Source organism: Bombina bombina, chromosome 2 (genome assembly GCF_027579735.1).
Source record: "Bombina bombina isolate aBomBom1 chromosome 2, aBomBom1.pri, whole genome shotgun sequence".
NCBI classification, from domain to species: Eukaryota; Metazoa; Chordata; class Amphibia; order Anura; family Bombinatoridae; genus Bombina; species Bombina bombina.
Window position 1 is genome coordinate 540,401,517 of NC_069500.1, and position 26,896 is coordinate 540,428,412.

Here is a 26,896-nt window from a genome sequence, read left to right on the forward strand (position 1 = left end):
GGCACAGTAACGTTTTTTATATTGCTTGAAAATTGATTTGAAAAGTATTTTCCAAGCTTGCTAGTCTAATTGCTAGTTTGTTTAAACATGTCTGACACAGAGGAATCTCGTTGTGCAATATGTTTAAAGGCCAATGTGGAGCCCAATAGAAATTTGTGTACTAATTGCATTGATGCTACTTTGAATAAAAGCCAATCTGTACATGTAAAGAAAATTTCACCAGACAACGAGGGGGAAGTTATGCCGACTAACTCTCCTCACGTGTCAGTACCTTCGTCTCCCGCTCAGGAGGTGCGTGATATTGTGGCGCCAAGTACATCAGGGCGGCCCTTACAAATCACTTTGCAAGACATGGCTAATGTTATGACTGAAGTATTATCTAAATTGCCAGAACTTAGGGGTAAATGCGACCACTCTGGGGTGAGAACAGAGTGCGCTGATAATAATAGAGCCATGTCTGATACTGCGTCACAATTTGCAGAACGTGAGGACGGAGAGCTTCATTCTGTGGGTGACGGATCTGATCCAAGTAAACTGGACTCAGACATTTCAAATTTTAAATTTAAGCTTGAGAACCTCCGTGTATTACTAGGGGAGGTATTAGCGGCTCTGAATGATTGTAACACGGTTGCAATTCCAGAGAAAATATGTAGGCTGGATAAATATTTTAGCGGTACCGACGTGTACTGACGTTTTTCCTATACCTAAAAGGCTTACAGAAATTGTTAACAAGGAGTGGGATAGACCCGGTGTGCCTTTCTCACCCCCTCCTATATTTAGAAAAATGTTTCCAATAGACGCCACCACACGGGACTTATGGCAGACGGTCCCTAAGGTGGAGGGAGCAGTTTCTACTCTGGCTAAGCGCACCACTATCCCGGTGGAGGATAGCTGTGCTTTTTCAGATCCAATGGATAAAAAGTTAGAGAGAGTTACCTTAAGAAAATGTTTGTTCAACAAGGTTTTATATTACAACCCCTTGCATGCATTGCGCCTGTCACGGCTGCGGTGGCATTCTGGTTTGAGTCTCTGGAAGAGACCATTATCTCAGCTCCATTGGATGAGATTATAGACAAGCTTAGAGTCCTTAAGCTAGCTAATTCATTTATTTCTGATGCCGTAGTACACTTAACTAAGCTTACGGCTAAGAACTCCGGATTCGCCATTCAAGCGCTCAGAGCGCTGTGGCTTAAATCCTGGTCAGCCGATGTGACTTCTAAATCTAAATTGCTTAACATACCTTTCAAAGGGCAAACATTATTCGGGCCCGGTTTGTAAGAGATTATCGCTGACATTACTGGAGGTAAGGGCCATGCCCTGCCTCAAGACAGAGCCAAACCTAGGGCTAAACAGTCTAATTTTCGTGCCTTTCGTAACTTCAAGGCAGGAGCAGCATCAACTTCCTCCGCTCCAAAACAGGAAGGAACTGTTGCTCGCTACAGACAGGGCTGGAAACCTAACCAGTCCTGGAACAAGGGCAAGCAGGCCAGAAAACCTGCTGCCGCCTCTAAGACAGCATGAAGTGAGGGCCCCCGATCCGCAAACGGATCTAGTGGGGGGCAGACTTTCTCTCTTCGCCCAGGCCTGGGCAAGAGATGTCCAGGATCCCTGGGCGTTAGAGATCATATCTCAGGGATATCTTCTGGACTTCAAAGCCTCTCCTCCAAAAGGGAGATTTCATCTTTCAAGGTTGTCAGCAAACCAGATAAAGAAAGAGGCGTTTCTACGCTGTGTACAAGATCTTTTAATAATGGGAGTGATCCACCCAGTTCCGCGGTCGGAACAAGGGCAAGGGTTTTACTCAAATCTGTTTGTGGTTCCCAAAAAAGAGGGAACCTTCAGACCAATCTTGGATTTAAAGATCCTAAACAAATTCCTAAGAGTTCCATCGTTCAAAATGGAAACTATTCGGACAATCTTACCTATGATCCAAAAGGGTCAGTTCATGACCACAGTGGATTTAAAGGATGCCTACCTTCACATACCGATTCACAAAGATCATTATCGGTACCTAAGTTTTGCCTTCCTAAACAGGCATTACCAGTTTGTAGCTCTTCCCTTCGGGTTAGCTACAGCTCCAAGAATATTTACAAAGGTTCTGGGCTCTCTTCTGGCGGTACTAAGACCGCGAGGAATAGCGGTAGCTCCGTACCTAGCCGACATTCTGATACAAGCGTCAAGTTTCCAAACTGCCAAGTCTCATACAGAGTTAGTTCTGGCATTTCTAAGGTCGCATGGGTGGAAGGTGAACGTAGAAAAGAGTTCTCTATTGCCACTCACAAGAGTTCCCTTCTTGGGGACTCTTATAGATTCTGTAGAAATGAAAATTTACCTGACAGAGAACAGGTCAACAAAACTTCTAAATGCTTGCTGTGTCCTTCATTCCATTCAACACCCGTCAGTGGCTCAATGCATGGAGGTAATCGGCTTAATGGTAGCGGCAATGGACATAGTACCTTTTGCACGCTTGCATCTCAGACCACTGCAATTATGCATGCTAAGTCAGTGGAATGGGGATTACTCAGATTTGTCCCCTATGCTGAATCTGGATCAAGAGACCAGAGATTCTCTTCTATGGTGGCTTTCTCTGCCACATCTGTCCAGGGGGATGCCCTTCAGCAGGCCAGATTGGACGATTGTAACAACAGACGCCAGCCTGCTAGGTTGGGGCGCTGTCTGGAATTCCCTGAAGGCTCAGGGATCATGGACTCAGGAGGAGAAACTCCTTCCAATAAACATTCTGGAATTAAGAGCGGTTTTCAATGCTCTTCTGGCTTGGCCTCAGTTAGCAACTCTGAGGTTCATCAGGTTCCAGTCGGACAACATCACGACTGTGGCTTACATCAACCATCAGGGAGGGACAAGGAGTTCCCTAGCGATGATGGAAGTCTCAAAGATAATTCGCTGGGTAGAGTCTCACTCTTGCCACCTGTCAGCGATCCACATCCCAGGAGTGGAGAACTGGGAGGCGGATTTCCTAAGTCGCCAGACTTTTCATCCGGGGGAGTGGGAACTTCATCCGGAGGTATTTGCCCAACTGCTTCGGCGTTGGGGCAAACCAGATCTGGATCTCATGGCGTCTCGCCAGAACGCCAAGCTTCCTTGTTACGGATCCAGGTCCAGGGACCCGGGAGCGGTACTGATAGATGCTCTGACAGCACCTTGGGTCTTCAACATGGCTTATGTGTTTCCACCCTTCCCGATGCTTCCTCGATTGATTGCCAGAATCAAACAGGAGAGAGCATCTGTGATTCTAATAGCGCCTGCGTGGCCACGCAGGACCTGGTATGCAGATCTAGTGGACATGTCGTCCTGTCCACCATGGTCTCTGCCTCTGAGACAGGACCTTCTGATTCAGGGTCCTTTCAAACATCCAAATCTAATTTCTCTGAGGCTGACTGCATGGAGATTGAACGCTTGATTCTATCAAAGCGTGGATTCTCGGAGTCAGTGATTGACACCTTAATACAGGCTAGGAAACCTGTTACCAGAAAGATTTACCATAAAATATGACGTAAATACTTGCATTGGTGCGAATCCAAGAGTTACTCATGGAGTAAGGTTAGGATTCCTAGGATATTGTCTTTTCTACAAGAAGGTTTAGAAAAGGGTTTATCTGCTAGCTCGTTAAAGGGACAGATCTCAGCTCTGTCCATCCTTTTACACAAACGTCTGTCTGAAGTTCCAGACGTTCAGGCTTTTTGTCAGGCTTTGACCAGGATTAAGCCTGTGTTTAAGACTGTTACTCCGCCGTGGAGCTTAAACTTAGTTCTTAACGTTTTACAGGGTGTTCCGTTTGAACCCCTTCATTCCATTGATATCAAGCTGTTATCTTGGAAAGTTCTGTTTTTAATGGCTATTTCCTCGGCTCGAAGAGTTTCTGAGTTATCGGCCTTACATTGTGATTCTCCTTATTTGATTTTTCATTCAGACAAGGTAGTTCTGCGTACTAAACCTGGGTTCTTACCTAAGGTAGTCACTAACAGGAATATCAATCAAGAGATTGTTGTTCCATCATTGTGCCCTAACCCTTCTTCAAAGAAGGAACGACTTCTGCACAATCTGGACGTCGTCCGTGCCTTGAAATTTTATTTGCAGGCAACTAAAGATTTTCGACAAACTTCTTCCCTGTTTGTCGTTTATTCTGGACAGAGGATAGGTCAAAGGGCTTCGGCTACCTCTCTCTCCTTTTGGCTTCGTAGCATAATACGTTTAGCCTATGAGACTGCTGGACAGCAGCCTCCTGAAAGAATTACAGCTCATTCTACCAGAGCTGTGGCTTCCACTTGGGCCTTTAAGAATGAGGCCTCTGTTGAACAGATTTGCAAGGCTGCAACTTGGTCTTCACTTCACACTTTTTCAAAATTTTACAAATTTGACACTTTTGCTTCTTCGGAGGCTGTTTTTGGGAGAAAGGTTCTTCAGGCAGTGGTTCCTTCCGTGTAAAGATCCTGCCTGTCCCTCCCGTCATCCGTGTACTTTTAGCTTTGGTATTGGTATCCCATAAGTAATGGATGACCCGTGGACTGACTACACTTAACAGGAGAAAACATAATTTATGCTTACCTGATAAATTCCTTTCTCCTGTAGTGTAGTCAGTCCACGGCCCGCCCTGTTTTTACGGCAGGTCTAAATTTTAAATTAAACTCCAGTCACCACTGCACCCTATAGTTTCTCCTTTCTCGTTTGGTTTTGGTCGAATGACTGGGTATGACGTAGAGGGGAGGAGCTATATAGCAGCTCTGCTTGGGTGATCCTCTTGCACTTCCTGTTAGGGAGGAGATATAATCCCATAAGTAATGGATGACCCGTGGACTGACTACACTGCAGGAGAAAGGAATTTATCAGGTAAGCATAAATTATGTTTTTATAGAATGAATGTTAAATGTTACATTTGAATATTTAAAGATAGATTCATTCTTTATTCCTCTAAACCTAAAACCTCTACTCTGAGATTTGTATTTTAAATGGTAAAGGGTATTTTATTTATTGGCAATTTTGAATGTTTGACAAACATTTGACTTATTTAGAACAAGCAAAAAGGGTGTGAACATTTGTTACTATTAACGAATGTGTTAAATTAAAACATTAGCTTATCCACCGTGACAACCGTGTGAACAGGTGTAAGATACCAAAACTAATAGGGCTGCAGTTTTCAGTCAAGCAATTAAAGGGACAGTAAAGTCATATTTGGACATTCAATATTTAGACCGAGCATACAATTTTAAACCACTTTCCAATTTACTTCTGTTATTTAATTTGCTTCCTTCTCTTGTTATCCTTTTTGCTGAAAGGTTTATCTAGGTAAACTCAAGAGCAGCGAAGAACATAGGTTTTGGTGGCTGCATATATATCTATTGTCATTGGCTCATCCTTGTGTTCAGTTAGAAACCTGTAGTGCATTGCTGCTCCTTCAACAAATGATACAAAGAGAATGAAACAAATTTGTTAATAGAAGTAAACTGGGAAGTTGTTTAAAATTGCATGTTCTACCTAAATCATGAAAGAGAAAAAAATTGGGTTTCATGTCCCTTTAATGCAGCACCATTGGAAGTAGCCAGTTTACCCTCCTAATGTCCATACCTATTTCCATCACCTTCTTTTTAAAGGGACAGTAAACCATTTAAGATTGTAATATGAATTGCTTAATGCCTTACGTGTAAGAAGAAAATAAAAAGAAAAAAGGTCAACTACTTTTAAATAATAATACATAGTGCAATGATTTCTAGTCAATATAACCCAACGCTTAGTGCTTTTTTTATTACAACAGATTGTTTAACATCCCTTTTTAAAGTACTTGATTTGCAGTATCTTATTTAAAACCCCTGCCTCCCCTCCCCCCCAAAGCTGCCAATTAGTGACAGGTATGTAGGAATAGGCTTCAGTTCCAATTCTCAGAAATGAAAAACCCACAATGAAAGAGTATACTGCAAAGGGTTTTACTCTGATTATTAATTTATATTACAATGACAATTTTTTTTTTTTACGTCCCTGTTAATGCCCACTATATTCCTTATAATCCTTATAAATCCTTATAATTGAATGACCATTTTATTCCATGATAAATGTATTTTAATTTATTCCCTCTACCGTACAACTTGTTTAGATTATGCAGAGTAGCAAGAGTTTTGTGGCTGACCTGCAAGAGCAGTAGGCATTGTCGTGCAATACAGAGTAGCTTCCAGTTTAGCCCTTGTTAATGCAGAAAGCAGTGCTCCTCATGCTCACTTGCACATATTTGTGTTCATTAAACTTTTCATGGTGTGAACAATTGTCGGTTTCACGGTTGTTAAGATGTATATAAGACGTATTTTAGTAGTAATTCTTTTGGTTGTCGTCTTTGGTTGCCATGGATACCCTGCATACCACCATGAAATACTCCATAGCAATACCCTCTGTTTACGACCTGAAATTTTCTGTTTTTATTTGGGAGCCGATGACCTATTTTGCGCATTCCTTCAGTGGCTATTACTTTTAAAGGAGCAATATTTTGTCATTATTAAAATCATCATGTTTATTTTCATTAGCTTTCACAAATATTTTTTTTTCCAAGTACATGTTGTCAAAACCCTTGGCAACGTGAATGAATGAACAGTCTTCCTGTTAATTGCTATCAGTCAAGATCCCCTTATACATATATTTTTTTTTTTGTAATTGTTATGCTTCATTTAAGGCACCAGCTTTTATTTATGGGCATTTTTACATATGCTGTACTTAGGATCTGTGCATTCTGTTAAGAAGCGACCATAGTCTAGAGGAGGGACGTCCAGCCATTTTTAGATGAGAGGCCACAGGGTATTTACCCCACTTGAAGTGAATGCATTTCTGAATATCATTAGAAAATATGATTATCTATATTAAAAACTGAAAATCAGAAATTAATCTGGAAGTGTGTGTATTATAGATCTGATATTTTAAAAATATATTATATGATATGATTGTCACGTGTGTCTGTAGAGATTCACACGTATGAAGAACATTCTATTGCTGTGACATTTCTAGGATCTGTTCCACTTACTCGGGGGAAAAACAAGAATGCTGGAGACAGAATTTAGAGACTAAGATATGGGGCTGGGGTTTAAAGTGCCAAATCAGTTGTCCTGGTGACCCATAAAAATACCAGAGTATGAAGAGAAACAATAGCATATATTCCAACACAGAGTTTACATCTAGAAACTTTACAATCTATAATCAGAACACTAATTAAGTGATCTAGCTGTATGTTATCTGTTGGCTATGTCCATGAGCAGGCATTGAGGATACTTAGACCAGTGATTTTTAACCTTTTTTTTGCCGTGGCACACTTTTTTACATTAAAAAATCCTGTGGCACACCACCATCCCAAAATTTAAAAAAAATCACACATTGTAGCCTAATACAGCATATATATATATATATATATATATATATATATATATATATATACACATACATACTGTATGTATTGTGCTGTTATGTCATGCCTCCTACAAACTACCCCTGCACTGGGAGTAAAAAACAAGCAAAGTTTAAAAAATGTCACACTGTTGTCAGTCTGCCGTGGCACACCTGAGGATCTCTCACGGCACACTAGTGTGCCACGGCACACTGGTTGAAAAACACTGACTTAGACAACTTGGTTCATTTATCACTAAATGTATAGCAGCATTGTATTTAGCCAGTGAGCAAACAGAACTTTATATAAGAATCAAAGACCAATGGTGGGCAGTGTAATATTGAAAATACTACATACATGGTGGTAGAAAGGTAAATATTTTCTTGTATTAAAGAGCATTATCTTGTCCTTGAAGATTTTTTTTTTTTTTTTTTAATAATTTTGTAAAATGTGTATTTCGGCTGCAATTTGCTTCGTTTGTATCCCTTCTAAATTTGTTCAAGAGAAATTTTGTGATTTCTGTACCACATCAGACCATGTTCTACATATCCATAGTTTTTGCAGGTCACAGGATACACACATGAAAAAGCCTCTTGCATATGTTTTATCCTAACTCTTTTGCTGTGAAAAATGATGCAGATAAGCTCCTACACTAATCTTTATCTCTGTGTAGCTTCTTGCAGGGTTAGTACTTCAGCATAACCATGTAGGTATTACACACTCCAGTCTCTCTGGAAAGGGAGTGGAAAAACGACATTTTTATAGGTACATTTCCCTCTTAATATGAGGAGAGTCCACGGCTTTATTTCTTACTTGTAGGAAGTACTGAACCTGGCCACCAGGAGGCGGCAAAGACAACCTAGCCAAAGGCTCTTAATACCTCCCCCACTTCCTCACCCCCCCCCCCCCCGTCATTCTTTGCCTTTCGTCACAGGAGGTTGGCAGGGAAGTGTCAGAAGATACGGAGTAGTTCCTTATGAAGGGTATCTACCCTCCGAAATGGGACTAGAGTTTTAAGTAGTCTTGTCAGCCTCTCAGTGAGAGCATTGACGAATGTTAGTCTGGAGATGCAGGGATAGTCTTTCTGCGAACCTATCCAGACTTGTATTAACAGCTCCTTAAGCAATCTGTGTTAACGAGTTTCACTGCCTGCTTTATCACTGAAGTCCATGTCAGAAACGATGCTACAAGACTGTCAAACTTGAGAGGCTGTGTTTCTGTTCCACGGTATAGATTCCAGTAAAATAGTTTCGTTTTCACATTTATAATAACGCAAGAAGACAGGGTCGCAGTGTGGCTCCTTTTATCTGTATGGAATCAAGGGTTAATATCTCTGGAAGGGGATTATTGAACAGGGGGAGATTAATCAAATAATGTAGGGCTGCAACTAACGATTATTTTCATAATCGATTAATCGGCCGATTATTTTTTCGATTAATCGACTAATCGGATGAAAAATAAATTAATTTTTTTCTATATTTAAAATAAAATCCACATACTGAGTGTTATAAATATAAACTTCTGACTAAAACTTTTGGTCCAATTTTTTAAGCAGCAGAACAACTTTTTATAATTAAGCAAAACAAAACCACAAACGGTTTGTAAAGAGGTAGAAGTAGAAAGAGGGAAACCTTCACTGTTTATAACATTCTGTTATTCACTCTTTCAGAAACTTTGCTTTGAAATGCAAAAACGTCAACATGTCCACATGCTCCTGGCTGAGGCTGGCTCTCTTTTTGCAGCTATTTTAGTAAAATGTCTGTAGACATCCTTTAGGCTAAGGGCATCACCATAAAACACAATACCATGTGCAGGAGCTCATTTGAGTAAAGCAGCTGGTGTTGTGCACAGACCAACTAATTGCAAACCAACTAATCGATTATGAGATTCGTTGACAACTATTTTAATAATCAATTATTATCGATTATGCCGATTACTTGTTGCAGCTCTAAAATAATGTAAATATTGTGTTTATGCTGCGACATGTGTGAGATGAGGCTCAGGCAAGTGTTGGAACGTACAGGTTTTACTTTCATTTTGATTAGCTGCGCAGCTTGTTAGGCTTGGCGAGCTTTTAGCTGCAGCAGGGGTGGTCCTGCATGGCCACACGGATCTTCTCTTCTTCCTGAGCGTGCGGTTTACCGGAGACAACGCAGTTTCTCTGAGCCTAGGTCATAGGTGGTGAGTGCCCCGGTAATTGGGGGTAATTTTTTTTTTCTATTGTCCATTTTATAAGGTCTAGGGGTCTCAGGTGGAAATTGTGGATACTTTAGCGATGTCTTAGTTTTTGCAACCTGGCTACATCCTTCCGCCTCTGTTTTCTTTTCTTTTTTCTTCCAAAGGTGTTCTTCAAGATAATTTTGCAATAATTTCATGTGTGTCTGATAGCATCAGCATGGCCTCTTAAGTTTGGTATGTGGATCTTGTTCGGACGTCCAGTTGCCATCTTTGGCTAGCCCTCTTGTTTTGTTTTAGGGGCTATTTTTTCCATCAGGATTTCAAATTACTAATTTGAAGGTATGGAACTTGTTTAGTTATAGTGGTTCTCTGAGTTTTTGTATCACTATGTTGCAGGCTTATTAGTCTGTTTTATAAAGAACATTTATTATAAGGTTTGATAAATCTATATTTTATAATGTTCTTCTCATAAATTCTCGTGGCATTCTCTTAGAATTCCTAGAATTTTTCAGTTTCTTCAGGATGGTTTGGTTTATGATTTGTTTAAGTATTTTAGAGACACATCTTTGCGTTTTCTGTTTCTTTGTATAAGAAAAGATTACTTACTGATTTGTTCAGACTTTGGTTCGTATAAAGTGTTTTTTTTATCAATTTATCCTCCTTGGAGTCTTGAATTGTTTTTAAGGCTATACAGGCTCTTCTGTTTGAGCCTATGCATACTTTGAATATTAGACTATATCTTCAGCTAGAAGATTTTTCTGAATTGTCTGCTCTCTGTCAGTCTCATTTTCTGATTTTTCATCAGGATAAGGCTGTTTTGCGGACTTCGTTTATATTTCTTCCTAAGGTTGTGAATTCTTACAACATTAGGCAAATTGTTGTTCCTTCCTTATGTCCTAATCCTAAGAATTCTTTTTAGAAATCTTTACATTCTTTGCATATCCGAAGAGCTTTGAAATATTATGACAAAGCTACTATAGGTTTCCGGAAGATTTCTAGTCTATTTCTTGTTTTTTCTGGTCCTAGGAAGGTCAGAAAACTTCTACTATTTCTTTGCCATCTAGGTTAAAGCTTTTTGTTTCTTAAGCTTATTTGGAGATGGGTCAGTCTTCGCTTCAGAGAATTATTGCTCATTCTACTAGTTCAGTAGCCACTTATTGGCTTTTTAAGAATGAAGCTTCAGTTAAGTTTTGCAAAGCAACAACGTGGTTTTCATTGCATTCATTTACTAAATTTTACCATTCTGATGTATTTGCTTCTTCTGAAGCAGATTTTGGTAGAAAAGTTTTTCAGGCAATTGTTTCAGTTTGATTCTTCTGCTTTATGTGTTTTTTTTTTCTCTTCATTTATGAGAAATTTTATTTTTTTCAGTGGAAATGGCTGTTTTTATTTTATCCCTCCCTTTCTAGTGACTCTTCTGTGGCCTTCCACATCTTGGGTATTTCTATCCCATATGTCACTAGCTCATGGACTCTAGCCAATTACATGAAAGAAAACATAATTTATGTAAGAACTTACCTGATTCATTTCTTTCATATTGGCAAGAGTCCATGAGGCCCACCCATTTTGGTGTTTTTTTTTGTATAAAAGCACAATTTTATTTCCAGTTCCTCTTGTATGCTTTTTTACTCCTTATTTTATCACCCCACTACTTGGCTGTTCGTTAAACTGAATTGTGGGTGTGGTGAGGGGTGTAATTTATAGGCATTTGAGGTTTGGGAAACTTTGCCCCTCCTGGTAGGATTGTATATCCCATACGTCACTAGCTCATGGACTTGCCAATATGAAAGAAATTAATTTATCAGGTAAGTTCTTACATAAATTATGTGTTGTTTTTTTTGTTTGTTTTTTTTTTACCGCAGGATAAGAACAACAAGCCTAAGGGACAAGGTCCTAATTTTCATTCCTTTTTGTTCACATAGATCCCAACGTCAGCAACCCTCTGCAAAGCCCGAGCAGTCTAAGGGACCTTGGAAGTCGACTCAGTCCTGGAATAAATCCAAGCAGAACAAGAAGCCCACCGAGTCAGTTGATATGAAGGGGAGGCCCCCCGATCCGACTCTGGATACGGTAGGGGTAGACTGTCGCAGTTTTCAGAAGCTTGGTTAGGGGACGTGAAAGACCCATGGGTCCTGGAGGTCATCGCTCAGGGATACAGGATAGGTTTCAAGTCTCATCCTCCCAGGGGCAGATTTCTCTTATCAAACCTGTCTTCAAGGTCAGAAAAGAGAGAGGCCTTTCTAGGGTGCGTGAGGGATCTCTTCTCCCTGGGGGTCATTGTGCCGGTATCGCCAGCAGAGAGATGTCTGTGTTACTACTCAAACCTCTTTGTGGTCCCAAAGAAGGAGGGTACTTTTCACCCAATTCTGGACCTAAAGTGTTTAAATAAATTTCTATCTGTCCCCTCGTTTTAAGATGGAGACAATAAGGGTCCATTCTTCCCTTTGTTTAGGAGGGACAGTTCATGACCACGATAGACCTGAAGGATGCATACCTTTACGTCCCTATACACAAGGAACACATCAAGTTCCTAAGATTTGCGTTCCTGGACCAGCACTTCCAGTTTATTGCACTTCCGTTTGGTCTGGCTACTGCCCCAAGAGTCTCTACGAAGGTTCTGGGGGCTCTGCTCGCAATGGCCATAACCAGAGGGATAGCACGCTTTAATTAGACGATATTCTGGTTCAAGCACCATCTTGTCGTCTGGCAGAGGACCACTCGAAAGCCCTTCTTTCTCTTCTTCGATCTCATGGATGGAAGATAAACTTAGAAAAGCGTTCTTATCCCCAGTACCAGGGTGGAATTCCTAGGTACGATAATAGACTCCATATCTATGAGGATATTTCTTACAGACCAGAGATGTTACAAGCTAACTTCCAATTGGCTTGCTCTCCAGACTTCCTTAAGGCCCTCTGTGGCTCGGTGTATGGAGGTAATTGGTCTCATGGTGTCCTGCATGGACATCATTCCTTTTGCCAGGTTCCATCTCAGACCTCTTCAGCTGTGCATGCTGAGACAGTGGAACGGCGTTCATTCGGATCTGTCTCAAAAGGTTTCTCTGGACAACTGGTCGAGTGAATCACTCTCCTGGTGGCTGTCCAGATCACCTGTCCCAAGGGACATCCTTCTTGAGACCCTCCTGGGAGATTGTGACTACGGACGCAAGTCTCTCGGGATGGGGAACTGTTTGGGGTGCCAGGATAGCACAGGGTCTGTGGTCTCGAGAGGAATCTCTCCTCCCGATCAACATCTTTGAACTTCGCGCAATCTTCAATGATCTGAAGGCTTGGCCTATTCTGGATTCGTCCCAGTTTATCAGATTCCAATCAGACAACATAACCTTGGTGGCTTACATCAACCATCAGGGGGAACAAGAAACTCCCTAGCAATGAGGGAAGTATCTCAAATTTTGGAATGGGCGGAGGCCCGCAACTGCTCGCTATCAGCGATCCACATTCCGGGTATGGACAACTGGGAAGCAGATTTTCTCAGCAGACAATCCTTTCATCCGGGGGAATGGTCTCTCCATCCCGAGGTGTTTGCGGAGATTTGCAACAGATAGGGGACGCTGGAGATGGATCTCATGGCATCCCGGCTCAATGCCAAGCTACCCAGATATGGGTCTTGGTCCAGGAATCCTCAGGCGGAGCTAATAGATGCTTTAGCGGTGCCTTGGAGGTTCAGTCTGATCTACATTTTTTCACCATTACCACTTCTCCCTTGTGTAGTGGCCCGCATCAGTGATTCTAATTGCTCCATCGTGGCCGCAGAAGATGTGGTTCGTGGATCTGGTGGCTATGTTCATGTTTTTTTTGTTTTGTTTTTTTTCTCCCCGAGCAGATTCAAACTATTACATTATTTTATGTGTACTGTATATCATGATGTGAGAAATATACACCAAAAGGGTGAATTTTTTATTACAATTTTTATAAACAAGTGTTTTTTTTGTGTTTTGTTTTTTTAAGAAAGGGTAAGCACTATATAAATATGGGTCATGGGTTATATGTATATAACTGACCTGCACATATTGACTCTCATGAGCCTCTCAAATAAATGCACAATTATTAATGCCAGGTGGCTATTAAAAGCTATATTGGGGCATATTTTTAAAGAGGGGCTTGTGGGCTTTAAATCTCTGGTTCTTGGTGGTATCTCTATCTTTGATGAGCTATTACAGGCCCATAGAGACACCCCTCCTACAAAATGTGTGGGTTTTTAATTTCAAAAAAGTTTTGCTTTACACACTGTTTTGAAAGGTTTAAACTCTGTTGTGTTGAAAGTTAACTGTGGTAATAGGGTGTTCATTTAACATCTAGATTTGGGTGATGATGTTCTATAGCAACAGCCAAACTCCACCCACTATTTGAGAAGCCAGTCCAGGCTTTAGTCCACAAACAATATAACTAACATAAAGTTAGTATAAAATGCATTGTTTTGCAGCTGTTATCTGATTAAATCAATTAGCTACATGTATGTAACAGGTTTGGCCTTGTGAAGTCAGCAGGGTGCATTTCAAGTTCTGAGAATTAGAAATGATTCCATTTTAATCTCAAGGTGTTTATGTCCCATTAAGGGATAATTTATATGATTATAATTTATATATTTACATTTTTTTTAAATCGCCAGCTCCTACTGAGCATGTGCAATTATTCCCAGAATATACGGTACATATATGCATTTGTGATTGGCTAATGGCTGTCACATGATCCACAAGGAGTGGAAATAGGCATAGCTTTGAAATTTGTCAGAAAAAAAATCTGCTACTCATTTGAAGTTCAGACTTGCATTGTCTTGTTATGCATTTGCTGATTATGCAAATCTACTGTATTTAGTGGTCCTTTAAATATACAGCCACACCATTAACAAAGTAAATCAAGTCAATGGTTGTTGAAGTCGTATTATGCAAACGGCAAAATATACTAAATTACATTTCTTGAAAAGAAAATGATTAAGAATAAATGTATCCAATATTTGAAAACATTAAAAATAAGTTAACGCAGACAATGATTCCTAAAAATGTATAAAACTCAGAAGAAAGCTAGATTTTAAAGACCCTATGTAGAGTCAAAACTAAAGTAAAAATTGTATGGGCCCAGATTGATTTGTCAAGGTCTGCAAGGAAAACGGACATTGTTCACAGAATGTTCAGTATAAACAGTGCTGTTGTATTACTACATAGATGCATTGTGTTACAGCTGTTCTGGTCCGAGCTTAAAGGGACACTGAACCCAAATTTTTTCTTTCGTGATTCAGCATGCAATTTTAAGCAACTTTCTAATTTACTCCTATTATCAAATTTTCTTCATTCTCTTTGTATCTTTATTTGAAATGCAATAATTTAGGTTTAGATGCCGGCCCATTTTTTGTGAACAGACTGGATTGTTCTTGCTGATTGGTGGATAAATTCATCCACCAATAAACAAGTGCTGTCCAGAGTTCTGAACAAAAAATACCTTAGATGCCTTCTTTTTCAAATAAAGATAGCAAGAGTACGAAGAAAGGTTGATAATAGGAGTAAATTAGAAATTTGCTTAAAATTGCTTGCTCTATCTGAATCGCGAAAGAAAAAAATTGGGTTCAGTGCCCCTTTAAGTTGAAAATTTCATGTGTGTTTTTGTTTAGGCTAAATAACATTGCAGTAGTACACATGGTCCAGTCTTGCTATTTGTAACAGTGTTTTTTTTTTTTTTTTTTACTTTTATAAACCAATTGAAATAGCTGTAACAAACTGGTATGCCAGTGTGTGCTACAAGATTGGTTCGCTATGTATTCCTACACTTGCTTTCTAAGACTGAACCAAGCAGATGTTTGTTTACAGGTTGGTATGGCATGAACAGTTTCAATCCTTTTCATCTAACATCATAGATGTGATTGGTCTTCAAAAGATATGACGGTGTTGCTATGAATCTGTGATGCTTTAGCATATACATCTAAATCAGCATTTCTTTGCATAATTAAGATTATTCTTATTTATTTATAAAGCTCCAACATTCTAAGCAGCGCTATACAAAGCTATATTAGCGTATTTTGTTATTTTGTGTGGCTGACGTGACATTGAACAGATTATTAAAGGGACATGAATTTCAAAAATGTATTTTGTGATTTGGCTAAATCATACAGCTTTAAACTTTCCAATTTACATCTATTATAAGTTTAGCGTCATTCTCTTTGTATCCTTTTATTGGAGGAGCAGCAATGCACTATTGGGAGCTAGCTGAACACAATGGTAAGCCAGTGATAAGATATATGCAGCCACCAATCAGCAACTACCTTTCAGCTCCTGAGCCTACCTAGGTAGGCTTTTAAACAAAGGATACCAAGTAAAAGAAGCAAATTAGATAACTGAAGTAAATTGGAAAGTTGTTTAAATTTGTGTGCTGTATCAAAGGGACATGAAAACAAAAAATGTCATGATTTAAAGTCCCAATTGCTAATTGGCTGATGAAGACAGATGTATTGGTAAAACAGGAACAGCCCTCTACAAGGATAAAAATAAAATGTTTTAAAAAAATTTACTTTTAGCGGTTAAAAATATATCATAAACATTGCCTGATTCTGACTAAATTATTATTTTATTTTTATTTTTTTACGGTTTAGTTCTTTGTAGGCTGTATCTATTATCAAAGTTTACAAAAGTGTTTCTCTATACCAAATGTTATTAGTTTTGCTAGGCACAGTGACAGTTTTCCCCATCCAAACAAGGATTACATAAAAGAAAACAAACCATTAACCGCGAGTATTTCAGAAGCTCTTCAGGAATGTAATGTAGCTATTCCAGTTTAAACCGTATAGCTCCCAGCAATTACTTTTTGGCTTGGCCCCAGGATATGTAACAGAGCAATGTCCATTTTGTTTGATCCTGAAAACAAGTGTATAACCGACCTCTGAAATATTATACTTCAGCTTTTGTTTTTCTAGGGATTTGAAACTGAGAAAATTGTTTATTTACCTCATATATTTGTATTATTTACTTTGCAGATACAAGGAAGTATGAATGATGCAGTTCTGAATATCGCTTCATTTATTGCGGCACACTGAAGATCTGAATTCGCTTTTGCCAGCAGGTTTGTCGGTTTTTACCCTTTATGCAAATGCAGATAGAATTGTGATTTTGCGCGTTGGTTAACGGTGATATTGGCAGTCTGCAATTTGCAGAGCTCCGTTAACTCATTTTTTCAGATTATATTATTTGCAATATTAAATGAAAACTGATAATGACAAATAAAAATAGTTTACACAATTATGATTCTATAAGATATAATTAACTTGTTTAATCACGTCTACCCATCCTCAGGAGCAGTAAGACAAATAAATGCTAATTAGTGAAAATGATTGTGAAATGGTTTTTAAGCTTTTTTTTCCCCATATAATTTCTTAGTTTAATTTTTCCATATTTTCTAGGTTTAATTTTTAACATAATTGTGCTGTTAACTACTATAAATTCACATTCCAAAAGCTTATGCTGTGTTAGGTGACCAAAAAATGTGAACATAATACCCCTGCAAATGGGTTAAACACATTAAGGGCTAGATTTATTATAGCTGAGGCGTACAGGGGCGCGTATACACGCCCCTGTACGCCTCAGCTCGCTTGTGGCGGGGCGAAGTTACCCGCAGGTATTTGGCATTGCACACGAGCGCAATTTTGTGCTCGCGTGCAATCCCGCCCCCTGCTCGCGCACAGCCAATCACGCGCGGGCAGGAGCTGTCAATCTCCTCGGTCGGACTCGACCGAGGAGATTGAATTTCGCCAGTTTAGAGGTGGCGAACAGCTTAATGAAGCAGCGGTCTTGTGACCGCTGCTTGATAAATCACGGCGAGCAAGTGTGAGAACTTGCTGCCATAGGGGCTTGATAAATCTAGCCCTAAGTCTGCTCCAGAGAAGCAGTGCACTACTGGGACCTATCTGAACACATCAGCCAATGACAAGAGGCATATGTGTTTATCTACTAATCACACGCTACCTCCTTGTAGTGCATTACTGCTCCTGAGCCTACCAAGGTATGCTTTTTCTCTTGTTAAGTGTATCCAGTCCACGGATCATCCATTACTTATGGGATATTCTCCTTCCCAACAGGAAGTTGCAAGAGGATCACCCACAGCAGAGCTGCTACATAGCTCCTCCCCTCACTGCCATATCCAGTCATTCTCTTGCAACTCTCAACTAAGATGGAGGTCGTAAGAGGACTGTGGTGTTTTAGACTTAGTTTATTTCTTCAATCAAAAGTTTGTTATTTTTAAATGGTACCGGAGTGTACTGTTTATCTCAGGCAGTATTTGGAAGAAGAATCTGCCTGCGTTTTCTATGATCTTAGCAGAAGTAACCAAGATCCTTTTGCTGTTCTCACATATTCTGAGGAGTGAGGTAACTTCAGAGGGGGAATAGCGTGCAGGTTTTCCTGCAATAAGGTATGTGCAGTTAAAATATTTTTCTAGAGATGGAATTTGCTAGAAAATGCTGCTGATACCGAAGTAATGTAAGTAAAGCCTTAAATGCAGTGATAGCGACTGGTATCAGGCTTATTAATAGAGATACATACTCTTATAAAAGTGTATTTTAAAACGTTTGCTGGCATGTTTAATCGTTTTTTATATATGTTTGGTGATAAAACTTATTGGGGCCTAGTTTTTTCCACATGGCTGGCTTGAATTTTGCCTAGAAACAGTTCCTGGAGGCTTTCCACTGTTGTAATATGAGTGGGAGGGGCCTTTTTTAGTGCTTTTCTGTGCAGCTAAAAATACTGACAGAGACATTCAGCTTCCCTCTGCATGATACATGACATCTCTGAAGGGCTCAAAAGGCTTCAAAGTCGTGTTTGAGGAGGGTAACAATCACAGTAGACTGTGGCAGTTGTTGTGACTGTGTTTAAAAAACGTTTTTGTCATTTATTATTCTGTTTTTGTTATTAAGGGGTTAATCATCCATTTGCAAGTGGGTGCAATGCTCTGCTGACTTGTTACATACACTGTAAAAATTTCGTTAGTGTAACTGCCTTTTTTCACTGTTATTTCAAATTTGGACAAAATTTGTGTTTCTTAAAGGCGCAGTAACGTTTTTTATATTGCTTGTAAACTTGTTTTAAGTGTTTTCCAAGCTTGCTAGTCTCATTGCTAGTCTGTTTAAACATGTCTAATACAGAGGAACCTACTTGTTCATTATGTTTGAAAGCCATGGTGGAGCCCCATAGGAGAATGTGTACTAAATGTATTGATTTCACCTTAAACAGTAAAGATCAGTCTTTATCTATAAAAGAATTATCACCAGAGGGTTCTGTCGAAGGGGAAGTTATGCCGACTAACTCTCCCCACAAGTCAGACCCTTTGCCTCCCGCTCAGGGGACGCACGCTAATATGGCGTCAATTACATCAGGGACGCCCATAGCGATTACCTTGCAGGACATGGCTGCAATCATGAATAATACCCTGTCAGAGGTATTATCTAGATTGCCTGAATTAAGAGGCAAGCGCGATAGCTCTGGGGTTAGAGATACAGAGCGCGCAAATGCTGTAAGAGCCATGTCTGATACTGCGTCACAGTATGCAGAACATGAGGACGGAGAGCTTCATTCTGTGGGTGACATCTCTGACTCGGGGAAACCTGATTCAGAGATTTCTAATTTTAAATTTAAGCTTGAGAACCTCTGTGTATTGCTTGGGGAGGTATTGGCTGCTCTGAATGACTGTAACACAGTTGCAATTCCAGAGAAATTGTGTAGGCTGGATAGATACTATGCGGTGCCGGTGTGTACTGACTTTTTTCCTATACCTTAAAGGCTTACAGAAATTATTAGCAAGGAGTGGGATAGACCCGGTGTGCCCTTTTCCCCACCTCCTATATTTAGAAAAATGTTTCCAATAGACGCCACTACACGGGACTTATGGCAGACGGTCCCTAAGGTGGAGGGAGCAGTTTCTACTTTAGCAAAGCTTACCACTATCCCGGTTGAGGACAGTTATGCTTTTTCAGATCCAATGGATAAAAAATTAGAGGGTTACCTTAAGAAAATGTTTATTCAACAAGGTTTATTTTGCAGCCCCTTGCATGCATTGCGCCTGTCACTGCTGCGGCGGCATTCTGGTTTGTGGCCCTGGAAGAGGCCATCCATACAGCTCCATTGGAGGAAATTATTGACAAGCTTAGATCGCTTAAGCTAGCTAACTCATTTGTTTCTGATGCCATTGTTCATTTGACTAAACTAACGGCTAAGAATTCCGGATTCGCCATCCAGGCGCGTAGGGCGCTATGGCTTAAATCCTGGTCAGCTGACGTGACTTCAAAGTCTAAGTTACTCAACATTCCTTTCAAGGGGCAGACCTTATTCGGGCCTGGCTTGAAGAAAATTATTGCTGACATTACTGGAGGCAAGGGTCATACCCTTCCTCAGGACAGGGCCAAATCAAAGGCCAAACAGTCTAATTTTCGTGCCTTTCGAAATTTCAAGGCAGGAGCAGCATCAACTTCCTCTGCTTCAAAACAAGAGGGAACTGTTGCTCATTCCAGACAGGCCTTGAAACCTAACCAGTCCTGGAACAAGGGCAAGCAGGCCAGAAAACCTGCTGCTGCCCCCAAGACAGCATGAAGGAACGACCCCCTATCCGGAAACGGATCTAGTGGGGGGCAGACTTTCTCTCTTCGCCCAGGCGTGGGCAAGAGATGTTCAGGATCCCTGGGCGTTGGAGATCATATCTCAGGGATATCTTCTGGACTTCAAAGCTTCTCCTCCACAAGGGAGATTTCATCTTTCAAGGTTATCAGCAAACCAGATAAAGAAAGAGGCATTCCTAAGCTGTGTGCAAGACCTCCTAGTAATGGGAGTGATCCATCCAGTTTCCGCGGACGGAACAGGGACAGGGGTTTTATTCAAATCTGTTTGTGGTTCCCAAGAAAGAGGGAACCTTCAGACCAATCTTGGATCTAAAGATCTTAAACAAATTCCTCAGAGTTCCATCATTCAAAAGGGAAACTATTCGGACCATCCTACCCATGATCCAAGAGGGTCAGTACATGACCACAGTGGACTTAAAGGATGCCTACCTTCACATACCGATTCACAAAGATCATCATCGGTTCCTAAGGTTTGCCTTTCTAGACAGGCATTACCAATTTGTAGCTCTTCCCTTCGGGTTGGCCACAGCCCCGAGAATCTTTACAAAGGTTCTGGGCTCACTTCTGGCGGTTCTAAGACCGCGAGGCATAGCGGTGGCTCCGTATCGAGACGACATCCTGATACAGGCGTCAAGCTTTCAAATTGCCAAGTCTCATACAGAGATAGTTCTGGCATTTCTGAGGTCGCATGGGTGGAAAGTGAACGTGGAAAAGAGTTCTCTATCCCCACTCACAAGAGTCACCTTCCTAGGGACTCTTATAGATTCTGTAGAGATGAAAATTTACCTGACGGAGTCCAGGTTATCAAAACTTCTAAATGCTTGCCGTGTCCTTCATTCCATTCCACGTCCGTCAGTGGCTCAGTGCATGGAAGTAATCGGCTTAATGGTAGCGGCAATGGACATAGTGCCATTTGCGCGCCTGCATCTCAGACCGCTTCAATTATGCATGCTAAGTCAGTGGAATGGGGATTACTCAGATTTGTCCCCTCTACTAAATCTGGATTAAGAGACCAGAGATTCTCTTCTCTGGTGGCTATCTCGGGTCCATCTGTATGACCTTTCGCAGGCCAGATTGGACGATTGTAGCAACAGATGCCAGCCTTCTAGGTTGGGGCGCAGTCTGGAACTCCCTGAAGGCTCAGGGATCGTGGACTCAGGAGGAGAAACTCCTCCCAATAAATATTCAGGAGTTAAGAACAATATTCAATGCTCTTCTAGCTTGGCCTCAGTTAGCAACCCTGAGGTTCATCAGATTTCAGACGGACAACATCACGACTGTGACTTACATCAACCATCAAGGGGGAACCAGGAGTTCCCTAGCGATGTTAGAAGTCTCAAAGATAATTCGCTGGGCAGAGTCTCACTCTTGCCATCTGTCAGCGATCCACATCCCAGGCGTAGAGAACTGGGAGGCGGATTTTCTAAGTCGTCAGACTTTTCATCCGGGGGAGTGGGAACTCCATCCGGAGGTGTTTGCTCAACTGATCCATCGTTGGGGCAAACCAGAACTGGATCTCATGGCGTCTCGCCAGAACGCCAAGCTTCCTTGTTACGGATCCAGGTCCAGGGACCCGGGAGCGACGCTGATAGATGCTCTAGCAGCTCCTTGGTTCTTCAACCTGGCTTATGTGTTTCCACCGTTTCCTCTGCTCCCTCGACTGATTGCCAAAATCAAGCAGGAGAGAGCATCGGTGATTCTGATAGCGCCTGCGTGGCCACGCAGGACCTGGTATGCAGACCTAATAGACATGTCATCCTTTCCACCATGGACTCTGCCTCTGAGGCAGGACCTTCTAATACAAGGTCATTTCAATCATCCAAATCTAATTTCTCTGAGACTGACTGCATGGAGATTGAACGCTTGATCCTATCAAGGCGTGGCTTCTCCGAGTCAGTAATTGATACCTTAATACAGGCACGAAAGCCTGTCACCAGGAAAATCTACCATAAGATATGGGGTTAATATCTTTATTGGTGTGAATCCAAGAGTTACTCATGGAGTAAGGTTAGGATTCCTAGGATATTGTCCTTTCTCCAAGAGGGTTTGGACAAAGGATTATCAGCTAGTTCTTTAAAAGGACAGATTTCTGCTCTGTCTATTCTTTTGCACAAGCGTCTGGCAGAGGTTCCAGACGTCCAGGCTTTGGTTAGAATTAAGCCTGTGTTTAAAACTGTTGCTCCCCCGTGGAGCTTAAACTTGGTTCTTAAAGTTCTTCAAGGAGTTCCGTTTGAACCCCTTCATTCCATTGATATTAAACTTTTATCTTGGAAAGTTCTGTTTTTGATGGCTATTTCCTCGGCTCGAAGAGTCTCTGAGCTATCTGCCTTACAATGTGATTCTCCTTATCTGATTTTTCATGCAGATGAGGTAGTTCTGCGTACCAAACCTGGGTTTTTACCTAAGGTGGTTTCTAGCAAGAATATCAATCAAGAGATTGTTGTTCCATCATTGTGTCCTAATCCTTCTTTGAAGAAGGAACGTCTCTTACATAATCTGGACGTAGTCCGTGCCTTGAAGTTTTACTTACAAGCTACTAAAGATTTTCGCCAAACATCTTCCCTGTTTGTCGTTTACTCTGGACAGAGGAGAGGTCAAAAAGCTTCGGCAACCTCTTTCCTTTTGGCTTCGGAGCATAATTCGCTTAGCCTATGAGACTGCTGGACAGCAGCCCCCTGAAAGGATTACAGCTCATTCTACTAGAGCTGTGGCTTCCACCTGGGCCTTTAAAAATGAGGCCTCTGTTGAACAGATTTGCAAGGCTGCGACTTGGTCTTCGCTTCACGCCTTTTCAAAATTTTACAAATTTGATACTTTTTGCTTCTTCGGAGGCTGTTTTTGGGAGAAAGGTTCTTCAGGCAGTGGTTCCTTCCGTTTAATCCTGCCTTGTCCCTCCCATCATCCGTGTACTTTAGCTTTGGTATTGGTATCCCATAAGTAATGGATGATCCGTGGACTGGATACACTTAAAAAGAGAACATAATTTATGCTTACCTGATAAATTTATTTCTCTTGTAGTGTATCCAGTCCACGGCCCGCCCTGTCCTTTTTAAGGCAGGTCTAAATTTTAATTAAACTACAGTGACCACGGCACCCTATGGTTTCTCCTTTCTCATCTTGTTTCGGTCGAATGACTGGATATGGCAGTGAGGGGAGGAGCTATATAGCAGCTCTGCTGTGGGTGATCCTCTTGCAACTTCCTGTTGGGAAGGAGAATATCCCATAAGTAATGGATGATCCGTGGACTGGATACACTACAAGAGAAATACATTTATCAGGTAAGCATAAATTATGTTTTTTCAACAAAGGATCCCAAGTGAGCAAAGTATATATGATAATAGAAGTAAAATCTTTTAAAATTGCACAATTTATATGAATTGTGAAAGTCATTTTTTGCATTACTGACCATAGATAATTAGGGGACAAACACATTGCTAAAGTCCCTGTTCAGGTGCTGCAATGCTTTTGATTCTTGAGTAGGAATACCTGCGTATTGAATCCCCCTTGTGAGGGTTAAACACACAGATGGGGGCAGTGGACAGAAATTGCACACACATTAGAGCATGCCATTTTTGCTTTAGAATGTATCTTTAAAGGAACACGGCACTTTAAAATTAGTCGGTTATAAAATTTACATACTGCAGATTGTTAAAAGTATTGGAAATAATTATTTAAAGGGACAGTACACTGTAAAATTGTTTTTCCATAAATGTATTTTAAATGACTTGTTATACCAACTGCAGAGTATAAAATATTTGAGAAATTGCATTTTTGGGTTTATTTGTGTATCTGAAGTAGCTGGTTTTGTGCTTTGAAACCCCAGCCTATTACAATGGGTTGAGCTTCAGGTAATATCAGATCTCATTATGTTATCACTTTTATGTAAACAGACTTGCTTCCTTATCTTATATTTGTCTGGAACACCAAAGCTCAATACATAGAGAGAACAATGGAAAATTATCATTTTATTACTTAACTATCATGCCCCCACTGAGGGTGTAATCTCTTCTGCTGGCTGTGTTTACTTAGGCTTGTCAATAGCATATACGCCAGTATCAAAACTTTCAGTATAGGTTGGGAAACCACAAGCTAAATCAGCTATTTCAAATGCTGAAATAGGAGTAAAGGAGGCACTTGCAACCAATTTAATACACTCTAGCAGGTAAAAAGGATCATTGGGAATAATTTAAAGGGGAGAAAGTTTTTGGGTGAACTGTCCCTTTAATGCTTATGTTTAAAGTATGCTGTTTTTGCTCATTAAAACAATCATTTATTGTACTTTACCTCTTAGCGACCTCCATCCTACCCTGTACTTCAGGCGGTTATTCACAATACCCCCTTATGTGCCTCCGTTATAGCTCCGGAAGTGAGGCATACAATACTAGCTCAGCCTCACCACTGCATGCAAAGCTAAACTAGTTAAACCCCTTAACGACAGTGCGAAATACAGGCTATGTTGGCCTTTAAGAGGTTAAGTATATGTACATTTAAATGGGCTGGCCCTGCAGAAACGGCAGACTTGGTCATCTTTATCTTTTTTTGTACACATAGTCTAATAGTTAGGTATTGAAATGCTAATTAAAGGGACCAACTTCAGACGGCAGTCTAAAAAGTGATCCATGCTTTACCGCGTTCTGCTAAGAGCAAGCGTAGAGCTTTCCATAGCGGCCCAACTCGGGATTCATCTATGTTGGAATTTCCTGCAGAGTGGTACGGCGATGAGGCCCACTCCGACGCTTCGGAGGGGGTTCCTTCTGGTTCGGAGTCAGTGTCATCCAAACCTTCGGCAGAGGAGCCTGTCTAAGTTTAAAATGGACAATTTGCGCTTTTTTGCTGAAGCAAGTGCTTGCTACTATGGAGGTTCCGGAGCAGAAGCTTCCAGAGGAACCTTCCATTCCTAAGCTGGACAGGGTGGTTCCCCAGACCTTCCCGGTTCCTGTAAAGATGGCAAATATTATAAAGAATGAATGGGAGCGATTAGGTTCATCCTTTTCTCCTAATTTTAAGAAGCTTTTTCCCCATTCCGGAGGCCCAGCTTGAGCTATGGGGAACCATTTCCAAGGTTGATGGAGCTATCGGCACGCTTGCTAAGCGTACGACTATTGCTCTAGAGGATAGCTCGTCTTTCAAGGAGCCCATGGATAAAAAGTTGGAAAACCTGTTAAGGAAAACGTTTTCAACATACTGGGTTGTGTTTTTTTTTGTTTTTTTTTTGCAGTTCTAACACAATGGTTTGGATAAGGGCCTATCTGCCAGTTCTTTGAAAGGGCAGATTTCTGCTCTTTCAGTTTTGATTCATAGGAACATTATTAATTTTCCTGACATTCATGGTTTTCTTTAGGCTTTGCATGGATTTAACCTGTGATCAAGCCAATTTCTCCTCCCTGGAATCTTAATTTGGGGTTATTGCAGGCTCCTCCATTTGAGCCTATGCGTAAAGTAGATATTCGGCTACTTTCTTGGAACATTTTTTTGTTTCTTTTGACTATCTTCTGCTACAAGGGTATCTGAATCATCTGCTCTTTCTTGTAATCCTCTTCCATCAGTTTTAAGAACTATGTTTGACTTTTTACCTAAGGTGGTATCTTCAGATAACAGTCAAAATTGTTGTATTTTCTTTATGTTCTAATCCAAAGACTTCATGAGATGCTTCTTCATAATTTGGATGTTAGAGCCTTTAAGTATTATGTTGATGCTACTAAGGATTTTAGACAAACTTCCAATTTATTTGTTCTCTTTTTCAACGTTCCAGACAAGGGCAGGTAGCTTCTGCTGTCTCTTTGGCTTCCTGGTTGAAGCTTTTGATTCTTGGTGGTGGGACAGTCTCCACCGAAACGGATTACAGCCCATTGGCTACTTCCTGAGGCTTTTTTTTATTTTAAATTTGCAAAGCAGCTACTTGGTCATCTTTGCATACTTTTACTAAATTCTAGCAGTTTTGACTATTTTGCTTCTTCTGAGGCAGCCTTTGGTAGGAAAGTCCTTCAAGCAATAGTATCAGCCTAATATTTTTTGCCTATAGGATATTTTAAGTGCACATTACCCCCCACCCCCCCAAAAAAAAATTAAAACATAATTTATGCTTACCTGATAAATTATTTTCTTTCATGGTGGTGGTGAGTCCATGAGACCCTGGCCTGTTGATGATGGTTATTTTTAGCAAATGCTTGGGGTTCTTCATTTTCCTACATTTTTTGCTTGGCTAAATGTCAGACTAGTTTCTGGTAAGGTGGGAGGGGTTTTATAGAGCTCTTGGGTTTTGGGAATCTTTGTCTCCTCCTAGTGGTCAGGAAAGGTAATTGATTGTGCACTCTCGCCAGAAATGAATGAATTAGGCAAGCTGTGATGAATTAAGCCTTTTAACGGTACAATAGGGAGTGGTGTGTGGACACTAATGGGTTAATAGCACTAACCCACTTGTTCCCTAAAACCTTGTAAACTCTACAAAGGACTTTTTAAAGGGACACCAAATTAACCCCCAAATCCTGTCCACACCACCCCAATTAAAACTCGCTACCATCACCAAAACTTCTAAATAAAATGGGGGTGTCTTGGAACCCCAATAATAACTCACGCAAAATTAACAATTAGGTAACGTGCCTTTTTAACCTTGTCTCAACAGAGTGTAAATTCAGATATTAGAGCCCAAAGACAGATTTATATTTTCTATGTGTTTAATAACAAAAATACCAATACAGGTTACACAGTGCCAAATTATAAAGACATTTAAAATAACAT

The 26,896-nt window shown here is 40.6% G+C and overlaps 1 protein-coding gene across 4 annotated transcripts in view; it reads left to right on the plus strand.

The window, feature by feature from the left end:
- The window catches only part of SEMA4D (semaphorin 4D), a 397,671-nt gene that overhangs the window by 69,882 nt on the left and 300,893 nt on the right, over nt 1–26,896 (plus strand). For all 4 annotated transcript variants that reach the window (XM_053702391.1, XM_053702393.1, XM_053702392.1 and 1 more), the window contains exon 2: nt 16,532–16,617. The gene's annotated coding sequence lies outside the window, so the exon portion shown is untranslated. The remainder of the gene's footprint in view (nt 1–16,531; nt 16,618–26,896) is intronic.